This window comes from Hyperolius riggenbachi, chromosome 5, assembly GCF_040937935.1.
Source record: "Hyperolius riggenbachi isolate aHypRig1 chromosome 5, aHypRig1.pri, whole genome shotgun sequence".
Classification (NCBI taxonomy): Eukaryota; Metazoa; Chordata; class Amphibia; order Anura; family Hyperoliidae; genus Hyperolius; species Hyperolius riggenbachi.
Window position 1 is genome coordinate 161,928,199 of NC_090650.1, and position 13,703 is coordinate 161,941,901.

Genomic DNA, 13,703 nt, shown 5'->3' on the forward strand with positions numbered 1-13,703 from the left:
TTCTCAAAAACGACAAGGTCTTTTTGAAAAATGTTTTCCTAGAAACATTCCCTTAAAATTTGGAGTTTCTAGCACCTTTAGAGGGTTTGCTATTAACCTCTAAAGTCGGCATAATACCACATAGCTGTTCCAATGAGGATTTTCGCGGTAATTTCTGCCGATTTTCTCAAAAACTACAAGGTCTTTTTGAAATATTCTTTTTTCTCGTTTCCACTTTTCTGCTTAAGATACCCTGAAAATTTGATGCTTGTAGAACCTACGGGGGCTTTGCTATTAACCGCCAAAGATGGCCGCTGTTGACTATAATGTAAAATGCAGAAAATTCGCATTACCGACATGCGGTATTATGCCAAATTTAGAGATTGATAGCAAAGCCTCCATAAAAACTAGAAACACCAATTTTTCTGAGAATTTTAAGCAGACAAATGGGAACAAGAATAAAAAAAAATTTCTCGTCGTAAGAAACTACCGCGAAAATCCGCATTGGAACCGCTATGTGGTATGACATCGACTTTAGAGGTTAATAGCAAAGCCCCCATGGATGCTAGAAACACAACATTTTCAGGGAATGTTAGGCAAACAAGTGGGAACAAAAGGAAAAAAATATTTCAAAAAGACCTTGTAGTTTTTACTGAGAAAATCCGCATTGGAATGCGGAAATCGTTAGCATAGAGCGGAATTGGTAGCGCTAATTGGCAATGACGGAATGCGGATTTTCGGCGGAAAAGGAAAATGGCATTTCCGACCATCCCTACTTACTTGTGCACACAACTAAACTGGCACGCACCGCTCACTGATTGGGCTTTTATTATTTTATTACCGGAAGGCTGTTGTCCTTAACTGGAAGCATAGTGACCCACTAACTCTCCAAGATACCAAACTATCCCTTGAAAACGTAGCTGAAGGTAGCACTATTTACTGCTCTGTTACGAGTTGTGGAGGGGGGCTGGGGGGGATCTGTGGGTAGATGAGGGTGGGTCACGGCTGACTGCTTTGTATGTCCCATTGTACTGTGTTGTGTACAATGTTCCTACACCTGCGAGTGTTGGGAAAATATTGTGTGCTCTGTTTTGTTTTTTTCTTACAAAAATCAATAAAAAGATATTTAAAAAAAAAAAGTTTCCAACAGTTTCCCCTTCAGCCATTTCCTATTACATTTGCAAGCTTTTTATCTTTATGTATTATTTTAATATACCATATATACTTGAATATAAGACACATTTTTGGGATGGAGGGTTGGCTTATATTTGAGTCATGTGTGCGGAAGATATACAGCGCATGCATTGGAAATGTGTCTGTATCTAGGAATATCTCTCCTCATTCCTGGCAGCTATCTTTCCATCTCCCATGCAGCTCTTGGCACTAGAGATCAAGGGCTTCACTCTTTTCTCAACTCAGGCAGCCATTTTCCCATCTTTTTTGCTGTTCTGTACTCACCACTAAAGGTCATAAGCAGCAAGTACAGAACTGCAAGAAATACAGTGAGATACATTAGATGGAGGCACTCTGCATCACACACATGCTCTGGGGAGGCACTCTACATTACACACATACAGTAGCAAGAAATGTATGTGAACCCTTTGGAATTATATGGATTTCTGCACAAATTGGTCATAAAATGTGATCTGATCTTCATCTAAGTCCCAACAATGGACAATCACCGTCTGCTTACCCACTTGAGGACCGCCCCCAGCCGATGGGCAGCGGAAAAGACCGGGCCCAAATGACCGTAATACGCCCATCGGCGGCATCAGCGGTGGCTGTGCGGCGATCGCGTCATCAATGACGCGATCGCCGCCGGCAATAGGCTTTGCCCACCCTGCTCGGAAACCCGCCGGCCAATTAGCAGCGCCGGCGGGTTTCAAATGCAGCGATCGGGGCAATCAGAGCAGTATAATACACTTAGTTATTGTAACAAAGTGTATTATACTGGCTGCCTCCTCCGCTGATGGTCACTCGTCGTGCGACCATCAGAGAGGACGGCAGCCCTGACAGTAAGCACAGCAACACACACTTTAGCCCACCCAGACCCCCCGATCACCCACCCCAGCCCTCAGAACCCCCCCTGACCACCCCAGCACACCAGTATCTGCACCCCACCACCCACCTAAAAACCCATCAATCACTCCCTGTTACTATCTAGGGACGCTATCCCCTAGGTTAGGTCCCTAACTGCCCCCTAGGGTCCCCTGACCACCCCCCCCCTACCCTCAGATCCCTTCCAGACCCCCCTCCCAGACCACCCCCCTGTATACTGTATACAGCTATATAGCTGCCTTAACCACTGATCACCTGTCTATCACCCATCTATCACCTGTCTATCACCCCTTGTCGACACCACCCATCAGCGCAGACTCTAAACTGTCCCTTGGGGGCACCAGATCACCCACCCAGAACCTCAGATTGCCCTCAGACCCCCCCTCCTGATAACCTCCCCAGTGCATTGTTTACATCTATTCTCCCCTGTAATCCCTCACTGATCTCCTATCGTCACCTCCTGTGTCTGCCACCCACCAGATCAGGACCCAGTCTGCCCCGTGCGGGCACCTAATCAACCCCCCACACTCTCAGATCGCCCTCAGACCTCCCCCAATCACCTTCCCAGTGCATTGTATTTGATTGTGCTGTAATTGTATTTGATTGTGCTGACATTCAATTTCATTGTGCTGACATTCAATTTGATTGTGCTGTAATTGTATTTGATTGTTCCGTGATTGGCTTTTATTGTCCCATGATTGCCCTGTGATTGGCCTGTGATTGGCTTTGATTGGCTTTGATTGTCTCGTGATCGGCTTTGATTGTCTCGTGATTGGCTTTGATTGTCCCGTGATCGGCTTTGATTGTGCCGTGATTGGTTTGATTGCCCTGTGATTGTCCTGTGATTGGATTTGATTGGCCTGTGATCGGCTTTGATTGTGCCGTGATTGGTTTGATTGCCCTGTGATTAGCCTGTGATTGGCCCGTGATTGGCTTTGATTGTCCTGTGATTGGCTTTGATTGTCCCGTGATTGGCTTTGATTGTGCCGTGATTGGTTTGATTGCCCTGTGATTGGCTTTGATAGTCCCGTGATTGGCTTTGATTGTCACGTGAATTGAGTGCAGTGATTGGCCTGCGATTGTCCTGTGATTGCCTTTGATTGTCCTGTGATTGTTTCTGATTCCCCACTCGCCACCACCCCCCTGTCACTATCCTAGTGATCTCTAAAAACAGTGATCAGTGAAAACTGTCACTTTTTTAGTATCACTAGTGTTAGCAGTTAGGCCAGTTAGCTAGGCCCCTTTGTAAGTGTCAGTTAGTGCTCAGCCCACTGCACCACAATCACTAATTAGCGTCATCACGGTCGCTAATCAACATTGGTACTATATAGTATCTGTAAGTGATCATTACTGATCGCAGTCAGATCTATTAGGGGCACTAGGATCCACAAAAAAACGCAGTGTTTGCCCGATCAGGCCTGATCGTTCGCCTGCACTTGCGTTCAGCCCGCCCCACCGCAGTGACAGAATTTTTTTTCTGATCACTGCAAAAAACACTGTACAATAGCTGTGGCACTGTACACCTCAGTTTTGATTTATTTTTTTATCAAAACTCAGTGACCACAGCTTTCTACCTCTCAAATACTCCCTTTTGCTAGGTAGGTGCTCTTTTTTTTCTGGGTAGTCTCAGAGGAATACCCCCTAAATTTAGCAGCCTACCATGGCAAGAAAGGGGTATTCCGATGATGAGGTTCTCAGGTACATGGCCCAGTCGGATGAGGACGATTGGGACGCCTCATTCGACGAATCTTCCGGGTCAGAGTTTGAACCTGAATTGAGCAGTGGCTCACTGACCGATAGTGATGACGAGGTTGAGGTCCTGGCTAGAGCCAGGCGTACCACACCCCATGTTGTTGGACCGCAGGTGGCGCAGGATCGGCCTCAAGGGCAGCAGAGTGGTGTTCGTGCTGGTCTGAGATTTCATGGTGGGGCAGGCACCAGCAGCACAACATCTCCTGGACCTAGAACCAGTACTTCCGTACACCCTGGTGAAGTGGCGAGCACCACCATGGAAGTTGAAACTGGTTCGGTGGCACGTGCAGTAAGATCCCAGTCGCAGCCACCAAGAAGACGGGCCCGTACTACCCCTAGTTTACCAGAGGTGCTGGCAAACCCAAATTGGCAATCCCCTGATTCCGCCGCACCCGTACTTCCCCCTTTCACCGCCCAGTCTGGAGTCCAGGTGGAGACAGATAATCTAGGATCGGCCCTAGACTTTTTCTATCTGTTCTTCACCCAGGATCTCTTAGACTTAATTGTGGCATAGACCAAGCGTAAGGCAACACAACATATAACCGCCAATCCGGAAAAGTTCCTTGCCCAGCCTTTTCGGTGGAAACCAGTCCAAGTTTCCGAAATTAAAATTTTTTTGGGCCTTCTCCTTCACACGGGACTAGTAAAGCAGAATGTGTTGCAGTCTTATTGGTCTACGGACCCAGCATATCATGTTCCCCTGTACTCTGCTGCCATGTCCAGGAAACGATTTGAGAACATCCTGCGCTTCCTGCACTTCAATAACAACGAAACCTGTCATTAAAGTGACCACCCTGCTTTTGACCGGCTCCACAAAATTCGACCCCTTATAGACCACCTGTCATCCAGATTTGCAGATGCTTATACCCCTGACCAGGACATCTGCGTAGACGAGTCCCTCATACGTTTTACCGGGCGCCTTCGCATCAAACAGTACATCCCAAGCAAGCGCGCCCGGTATGGGGTGAAACTGTATAAGCTCTGTGAAAGGGCCACAGGCTATACATCTTATTTTAGGGTCTATGAGGGAAAAGACTCAAAATTGGAGCCGTTCGGATGCCCTGACTACCTGGGGAGCAGTGGAAAGGTTGTGTGGGACTTGGTGTCACCCTTGTTCCAGAAGGGGTACCATATTTTTGTGGACAATTATTACACAAGTGTGGCCCTCTTTCAGCACTTAAAAATAGAAAAAATCCCATGCTGTGGCACCGTGCAGCCTAGTCGCCGGGGCTTCCCCCAACGGCTCATTACCACCAGACTTGAACGGGGGCAGAGGGCCGCCTTGTGTGTTTCGACCTGCTTGCGGTGAAATGGAAGGACAAGAGGGAGGTTTACTTCCTGTCCACCATTCACGCAGACACGACAGTTGAAATTCAACGGCGAACTGAGGTCATTGAAATACCCCTTGTCGTCCACGAGTATAATACTAACATGGGAGGAGTGGACTTCAATGACCAGAGGTTAGCGCCCTATTTAGTTGCCCGAAAAACAAGACGCTGGTATAAAAAAGTGTCTTTTTACCTCATTCAATTGGTAATTTACAACAGCTTTGTTCTCTACAGTAAGGCTAGGAGAACTGGATCGTTTATTCAATTTAATAAACAGATCGTGATGGAACTCCTGTATCCAGGAGGTGCCGTGGCCCAACCCCAAGATGCAACTAGCCGGCTGCATGGAAGGCATTACGCCTATCCAATTCCGAGTACCCCAGGTCACCGAATACGAAGAAAACGTTGTCGTGTCGGCAGCAGGGCTGGAATAAGGCGTGACACCACTGTTTATTGTCCCACCTGTCCTGACCAGTCTGGCCTATGCCTAGGGGAGTGTTTTGAGAGGTACCACGAGCAGGTACACTATTAGAGAGTAGGGAACTCCACACACAGCGGTAGGCACACAAGGGGCTCTCAGTGCTATTTCACACTGCTGTGATGCGTTAGGGCAAAATGCCTAGCAAAAGTCACACTTTGCGGTCCCCCCCCTAAGTGCTTGACTTAACGCTAGTGCATGCCTACGTTACTGCGTGGCTTCTGTGGCAATATCGATCAGCCCGGAAGTGATGTTAGTCTATGGCGACACAGTTCATTACTAGGCCGAATGCTACTCTGGTGGTATTCCCTGAAGGTCTGTTTTGGACGATACGGTGCGGCTGGCTCGATTCACCGTATATGTCAATATGCAGTGTGAAACCAAACATCTGGTTTCGAGAGATCGTAATACACAGGGCTGCCAGAAACCTCTCCTTTCACTTGGGACAAAATGCATAATGTACTTCGCCACAACTCTGTGCGATTTGCACGTTGCACATTGTCCCATGGGGGAGGAGAGGTTTGTCCTTGGGAGGTAAGTTAAAAAAAAACAAAAAACAGGTAAGCAAAGAAGTTAATGTTTGGTTTGCAATGTTAAGGTTTTTATTAAAAAAAGTTCAAAGTTTATTAATGTTAATGAAGTAATTGCTTTGCTGCTTGCTTGTTTTTTGTTTTTTTTTTGTTTTTTTTTTCTCTTTTTCCATCCAATAACCTTCCAGGTGGACCGAGCGAACGACTAACCAGCTGCAGCACTGATGGTGCATCCTGACAGAACATTACACGTCTGTCAGCTTACACACAAGTCAGTGCATGCAGCGCTGCAGGACGAGATTTCTCCTCCGCAGTCAAAAAGATACGTTTGCCGAGGCATATAGGCCGAGGAGTGGTGTTGGGGTTCATACGCTTTGGCAAGCACTTTGTATCAAAAAAGAACTCTGGCAATGATTTGTTCATCCACATCGATCGGTGTGAATGGATAAATCAGGTTTGCCAGGGCATACGAGCTGGTGGGTTTGGATTTTGGGGCGGCAGCTCCTATGTCCTGGCAGACGCCTTCCCCTCTTTTTTTTTTTCCAATTTTTTTGGGCAGATATTTTTTCATCCACATTGATTGATTGATTGTTTGATGTTCATTTTTCCTTTCAGCCCAGAGTGCATTACCCTTATGCCCAATATTAGGAGTATAGCAGAAACTCCTAATACTGGCCATACATGTAATGATTGCAGAGACCCTAAAATGCCAGGACAGACCCCACGAATGATGCCATTTTGGAAAGAGGACACCCCAAAGAATTCCGTTAGGTGCAGGTTCATAGAATATTTTATTTTTTGTCACAAGTTAGCAGAAATTGTGTTTTTTTTTTTTTGATCACAAAATGTCATTTTCCGTTAACTTGTGACAGAAAATAAAATTTTCTATGAACTCACCATGGCCCTCATGGAATACCTTAGCGTGTATTCTTTCCAAAATGGAGTCTTTTGTGGGGTTTGTTAACTGTCCTGGCAAGTGGGGGGGGTGCTAAATTGTAAGCACCCCTGTAAAGCCTGAAGGTGCTCATTGGACTTTGGGCCCCTTAGCACAGTTAGGGTGCAAAAAAGTGCCACACATGTGGTATTGCCGTACTCAGTGGAAGTAGTATAATGTGTTTTGTGGTGTATTTTTACACATACCCATGCTGGGTGGGAGAAATATCTCTGTAAATGACATTTTTTTTATTTTTTTACACACAATTGTCCATTTACAGAGATATTTCTTCCACCCAGCATGGGTATGTGTAAAAATACACCACAAAACACATTATACTACTTCTCCCGAGTACGGCGATACCACATGCGTGGCACTTTTTTGCACCCTAACTGCGCTAAGGGGCCCAAAGTCCAATGAGTACCTTTAGGATTTCACAGGTCATTTTGAGAAATTTCGTTTCAATACTACTCCTCACGGTTTAGGGCCCCTAAAATGCCAGGACAGTATAGGAACCCCACAAATGACCCCATTTTAGAAAGAAGACACCCAAAGGTATTCCGTTAGGAGTACGGTGAGTTCATAGAAGATTTTATTTTTTGTCACAAGTTAGCGGAAAATGACACTTTGTGAAAAAAAAACAATAAAAATCAATTTCCGCTAACTTGTGACAAAAAATAAAATCTTCTATGAACTCACTGTACTCCTAACGGAATACCTTTGGGTGTCTTCTTTCTAAAATGGGGTCATTTGTGGGGTACCTATACTGTCCTGGCATTTTAGGGACCCTAAACCGTGAGTAGTCTTACAAACAAATGTCTCAAAATGACCCTTGAAATCCTAAAGGTACTCATTGGACTTTGGGCCCCTTAGCGCAGTTAGGGTGCAAAAAAGTGCCACACATGTGGTATTGCCGTACTCAGGAGAAGTAGTATAATGTGTTTTGGGGTGTATTTTTACACGTACCCATGCTGGGTGGGAGAAATCTCTCTGTAAATGGACAATTGTATGTAAAAAAAAATCAAAAGATTGTCATTTACAGAGATATTTCTCCCACCCAACATGGGTATGTGTAAAAATACACCCCAAAACACATTATACTACTTCTCCTGAGTACGGCAATACCACATGTGTGACCCCTTTTTGCAGCCTAGGTGCGCTAAGGGGCCCAACGTCCAATGAGCACCTTTAGGCTTTACAGGGGTGCTTACAATTTAGCACCCCCTAAAATGCCAGGACAGTAAATGCACCCTACATTTTGGAAAGTAGACACTTCAAGGTATTCAGAGAGGGCTATGGTGAGTCCGTGGCAGATTTCATTTTTTTTTGTCACAAGTTAGCAGAAATGGAATTTTTTTTTTCACAAAGTGTCATTTTCCGCTAACTTGTGACAAAAAATAAAATCTTCTATGAACTCACCATGCCTCTTTGTGAATACTTTGGGATGTCTTCTTTCCAAAATTGGGTCATTTGGGGGGTATTTATACTATCCTGGAATTTTAGCACCTCATGAAACCTGACAGGTGCTCAGACAAGTCAGAGATGCTTTAAAATAGGAAAATTCACTTTTGGCACCATAGTTTGTAAACGCTATAACTTTTACCCAATCCAATAAATATACACTGAATTTTTTATTTTTTTTTATCAAAGACATGTGGCAGAATAACTTTTGCGCTCAAATGTATAGGAAATTTTACTTTATTTGAAAAATGTCAGCACAGAAAGTTAAAAAAGTCATTTTTTTGACAAAATTCATGTCTTTTTTAATGAATATAGTAAAAACTAAAACTCGCAGCAGCAATCAAATAGCACCAAAAGAAAGCTGTATTAGTGACAAGAAAAGGAGGTAAAATTCATTTAGGTGGTAGGTTGTATGAGCGAGCAATAAACCGTGAAAGCTGCAGTGGTCTGAATGGAGAAAAAGGCTCTGGTCCTTAAAGAGAACCAGAGATGAAGCACCCTCATGTATTTTATTACATTTATCAGTGGGAACATGACAGTAAACACCTACCCTGCTTTTAGTTTCATTGTTATCTGCTTAATTAGTCTATTAGCAACTGTGATAAGAATCCACCGACTATTCAGTCGAGGTTTGACCTGGAATCATTATAGCTGAGTCACTCTTCTGTGGAGTCCTTTCAAGCCCAAGCCTTCCCCCTCCTGGCTTAGATCTTCTGCTTTGCATACTGAGAGCTGTGATGATATGGGAGGGGCTGCTCCTGAGAGAGAAGCTCTGTGGCTGTAATATGATCCCTGTGTGCTCTGTGTGCACTAGATTCTCATAGGAATGAAACTGCAGTTATTATCAGTGACACTTCCTACAGGCAGATCATACCAAAATGAAAGCACACAGATGAAAGGCTACATTTAGCCTAGATAGCAGCATAGTCTCATATAGCCTAGACAGCACATCCAGAACAACTCATATAACCCGGAAGGAGAAGGGATATGAGCCGGCGGCCATTTTTGATTTTTCCTGGAGCAATAATGGATAAAAAACACTAAAAAAGGCACACCAGAGCGGCAAAATTATCAGGTAGAGCATTTATTCTTTACAAGCTATCGACTGATATGTTTATTTTGTGTGAAACGTTCATCTCTGGTTCCCTTTAAGGGGCGAAAAGACTGTGGTCCTCAAGTGGTTAAACTAGGGCCAGACATATAATTAAATATTTCCAGGTTTTTATTGAACACACCATGTAAACATTCACAGTGCAGGTGTAAAAAGTATATGAACCCTTGGATTTAATAACTGGTTGAACCTCCTTTGGCAGCAATAACTTCAGCCAAATGTTTCCCGAAGTTTGCAGATCAGACGTGCACAACAGTCAGCAGTAATTCTTGACCATTCCTCTTTACATAACTGTTACAGTACAGTAATATTCTTGGTGTAAATTGCTTTCTTGACATATGTCACAACATCTCAATCGGGATGAGGTCAGGACTCTGACTGGGCCACTCCAGAAGTGTATTTTCGTCTGTTTAAAGGATACCCAAGGTGACATGTGACATGATGAGATAGACATGTGTGTACAGTGTCTAGTCCAACACGAGAAGTCCACAGCACCACGTCAGTGATCTATAGCTCTTTATTGTTTTAAAAAGACAAAGAGATAGCCATAACAGCGACAGTGTCTAGCACACAAATGCCTATGCTGTGCTCCTTTTTTTCTTTCCCTGCCTGAAAGAGTTAAACATCAGGTGTGTAAGTGGCAGTTCCTGTCTGAGTTTGACTACTGTGTGACCCTCACTGATAAGAAATTACAACTATAAAACACTTTCCTAGCAGAAAATGGCTTCTGAGAGCAGGAAAAAGATAAAAAGGGTCTATAGATTTTAGCTCTGGCATACTTCAATGGATTTGTCATTGAGCAAAAATAATAAAACAGTAAAAAAAAACTTAAAAAGTAGATTTAAATATAAAATAAAACTGTGGAATATCTTAAAATGTAATTTTTAGGAGAAGTATTGTTTATTTCCTCCTGATGCAGCAAAGCAGCCCCAAACCATGATGCCCCCACCACCATATTTCACAGTTGGGATAAGGTTTTGATGGTGGTGTGCTGTACCTCTTTTTCTCCACACGTAGGCCTCAATTCACTAAGCTTATCTCCTGTATTTAATAACGTTTCTAGAGTTATCACCATGGTGATGAGGCATGTCGTATTCAGGAAACATTTTAACTCAGGCAAACCTAAAGTTAACTCTTTTGTCTTTACGTTAACTCTTCAATCCTTACAATAATAACTCCACAGTTAAAGACAGCCTGTTTATTAACTGCGTGTGAAAATAACTACAGAGGAGGTAAATTAACTACAGAGGAGGTACATTAACTACAGAGGAGGTAATTTAAGGAATGAAGAGATAAGATAACTCTCTTACTGTGTGGAGGTAAGTTTTCTCTTGCCTTATTATCTCCAGCATGATCTTAATGAACTGAGGCCAAAGTGTTGTGTGTTTCTTTAAAACAACTCAGCTTTGGTTTCATCTGTCCACAGAATATTTTGCCAGTACTGCTGTGGAACACCCAGGTGCTCCTTCACAATTTGTCTTACCATGGATTGATGAACTGCAAGGCTTTTGATACTTTTATAGCCCTTTTTAGCTTTATGGAAGTCAATTCTTATTTATAGGTCTTCTGTGAGCTCTTTTGTGTGAGGCATCATTCACATCAGGCAATGCTTCTTGGGAAAAGCAAACCCAAAAACTGGTGTGTGTTTTTATAGGGCACACCAGCTGTAACCACCACCTCCAATCTTATCTCATTGATTGGACTCCAGCTGGCTGACATCTCACTCTAATTAGCTCTTGGAGATGTCATTAGTCTAGGGCTACCATACTTTTTTCATCTGCACTGTGAATGTTTACATGCTGTGTTCAATAAAAACATGGGCACATTTAATTATTTGAGTAGTATTAGTTTAAGCAGACTGTGATTGTCTATTATTGTAACTTAGATGAGGATTAGATCACATTTTATGACCAATTTGTGCAGAAATCCATATAATTCCAAGGGTTCACATACATTTTCTTGCTACTGTACAAAGGGGGAAGCCATCCCCATCACACAAATACATTGAGGGAGTCACTCTGCATCCAGGGTGTAACAATCTCCCCTGCAATGGCTGGGGGGAGCCGATTTAGGGGCCAGCCACCCTCCCGTATGCATTAACAAGTATGGGGCCGCTGAAACCAAAACATCTATCTTTCATTTGACACCCGGTGCCTGGTGCAGGCTCTGTGCTGTACGGCTGGCGGGCACTAGCACCTGGCAGACATCTTCTTAACCTGTCCTGCTTGGCTGCTTCGTGATCTTTTGGCCCGCCCCACCCCCTCAATCATGCAAGACGCCATGTTCCCGCTGCAACTCCACGTCCTATTGCAGACCAGGATGTGAAATAGACACTGCCGCCGTGTGTGTCTGGGGCTGGGGTTCTGAGTGGATTAGGGAGGTAGGACTGGAGAAAGAGTCTGGACCATGGGGCTGCAGAGACTAAGGGACTAAAGGTGGGTACACATATCAGATAAAAGTCTTTGGAAAATGAAAGATCACAGACCAATTTTACCCCCTTCCATGTAGTATGAGAGCATACTCTACACAGTCTATTCTATTGAGCTGATCTTCCCATCAGATAAAAATCTTTGCAAGATGCTGTACACAAAGATGCTGTACAGATGCAAAAGATCAGTATCTGCAAAAGATCAGTTCCTGCAAAAGATCCGTTCCTGTAAAATGCATTCATAGTCTATGATATCTGCAGATCTCATACACACCTTGTTTAACAGACAATCATCTGCAGATCAGATCAACCAGTATGGATCTTTGGATCTGCAGATGAATGTCTGATCTGCAGATGAATGTCCGTTAAACAAGGTGTGTATGAGATCTGCAGATATCATAGACTATGAATGCATTTTGCAGAAACTGATCTTTTGCATGTGTACAGCATCTTTGTGTACAGCATCTTGCAAAGATTTTTTACCAGATGGGGAGGTCAGCTCAATAGAATAGACATACTACATGGAATGGGGTAAAATTGGTCTGTGATCTTTAATTTTCCAAAGACTTTTATCTGATGTGTGTACCTACTTTTAGCACTGAGCTTCTGCCCCCAGCCTTGATCATCTTTCCTAACCTGTATCAGTACAAGCACAGGATAACTCAACTGGGGTATATTAAAGCACAAACACTGGGATTAACCAATCCCTAATGGCCCCTTCAAAATACCCGTAATATAATACCTAAAATATAATGTTTAATAGATAATATATAAAATTAGGGCTATAACACCATCAATACTAAACAAAAAAGGAGGGGATATGTCTATGTTCTGAGTGTGTGACCATTACAGCCTTGAGTTGTGGTACAGTGAGTAAGTAAATACACCTGGACGTATATACATGTATGTTGGTATGGATGTATGGATGTATCATGTATGTTTGTATGATATATGAGTGTACAAAGCAAGAATACAAGTCCAAATTTCGACCGCAACTGGACTTGAAACGTAAATCTGCTCCCATTTGTAATTTTGATTACGGTCGAAACAAAATTACAGAAAATTTCAATGAAATCACTTAAAGTTGAAATTGGCTGCTACGAGCACCACTATATATCACAACTGGTCCTTCCCTGTTACCTAGTGTGCTTGAGAGGCTAAACAGATTACACACACACACACACACACACACACACACACACACACACACACACACACACACACACACACACACACACACACACACACACACACACACACACACACACACACACACACACACACACACACACACACACACACACACACACACACACACACACACACACACACACACACACACACACACACACACACACACACACACACACATTTTGTTATCATGTCTAAGATGCCAGCAGCCCTGTACCGGACAAATGGAGTAATTTTAAGCAATGTGGCTCATTTTAAATATTTTTCCACGCATTAAAATGGAAGGCCCCTCTATTGTCCCATATAAAATGTATCTTTAACTGGAGCTAAAGCAGCTGTTCATCTATAGCCAGGTGACTCTAAGCTGTTGAAGAGCAAATATACTGTACATGGACTTTATGTGCATGGAGTAGCTGGGTTAGTCAGAAAAAAGAAAATGTTTAAAGAGAACGT

General features: G+C 43.5%; 1 protein-coding gene across 5 annotated transcripts in view; it reads right to left on the bottom strand.

Annotated features, from left to right (window-relative positions):
- AMPH (amphiphysin) overlaps window positions 1-13,703 on the bottom strand; it is a 1,183,179-nt gene that overhangs the window by 1,020,978 nt on the left and 148,498 nt on the right. The gene's annotated exons all lie outside the window — the stretch shown is intronic.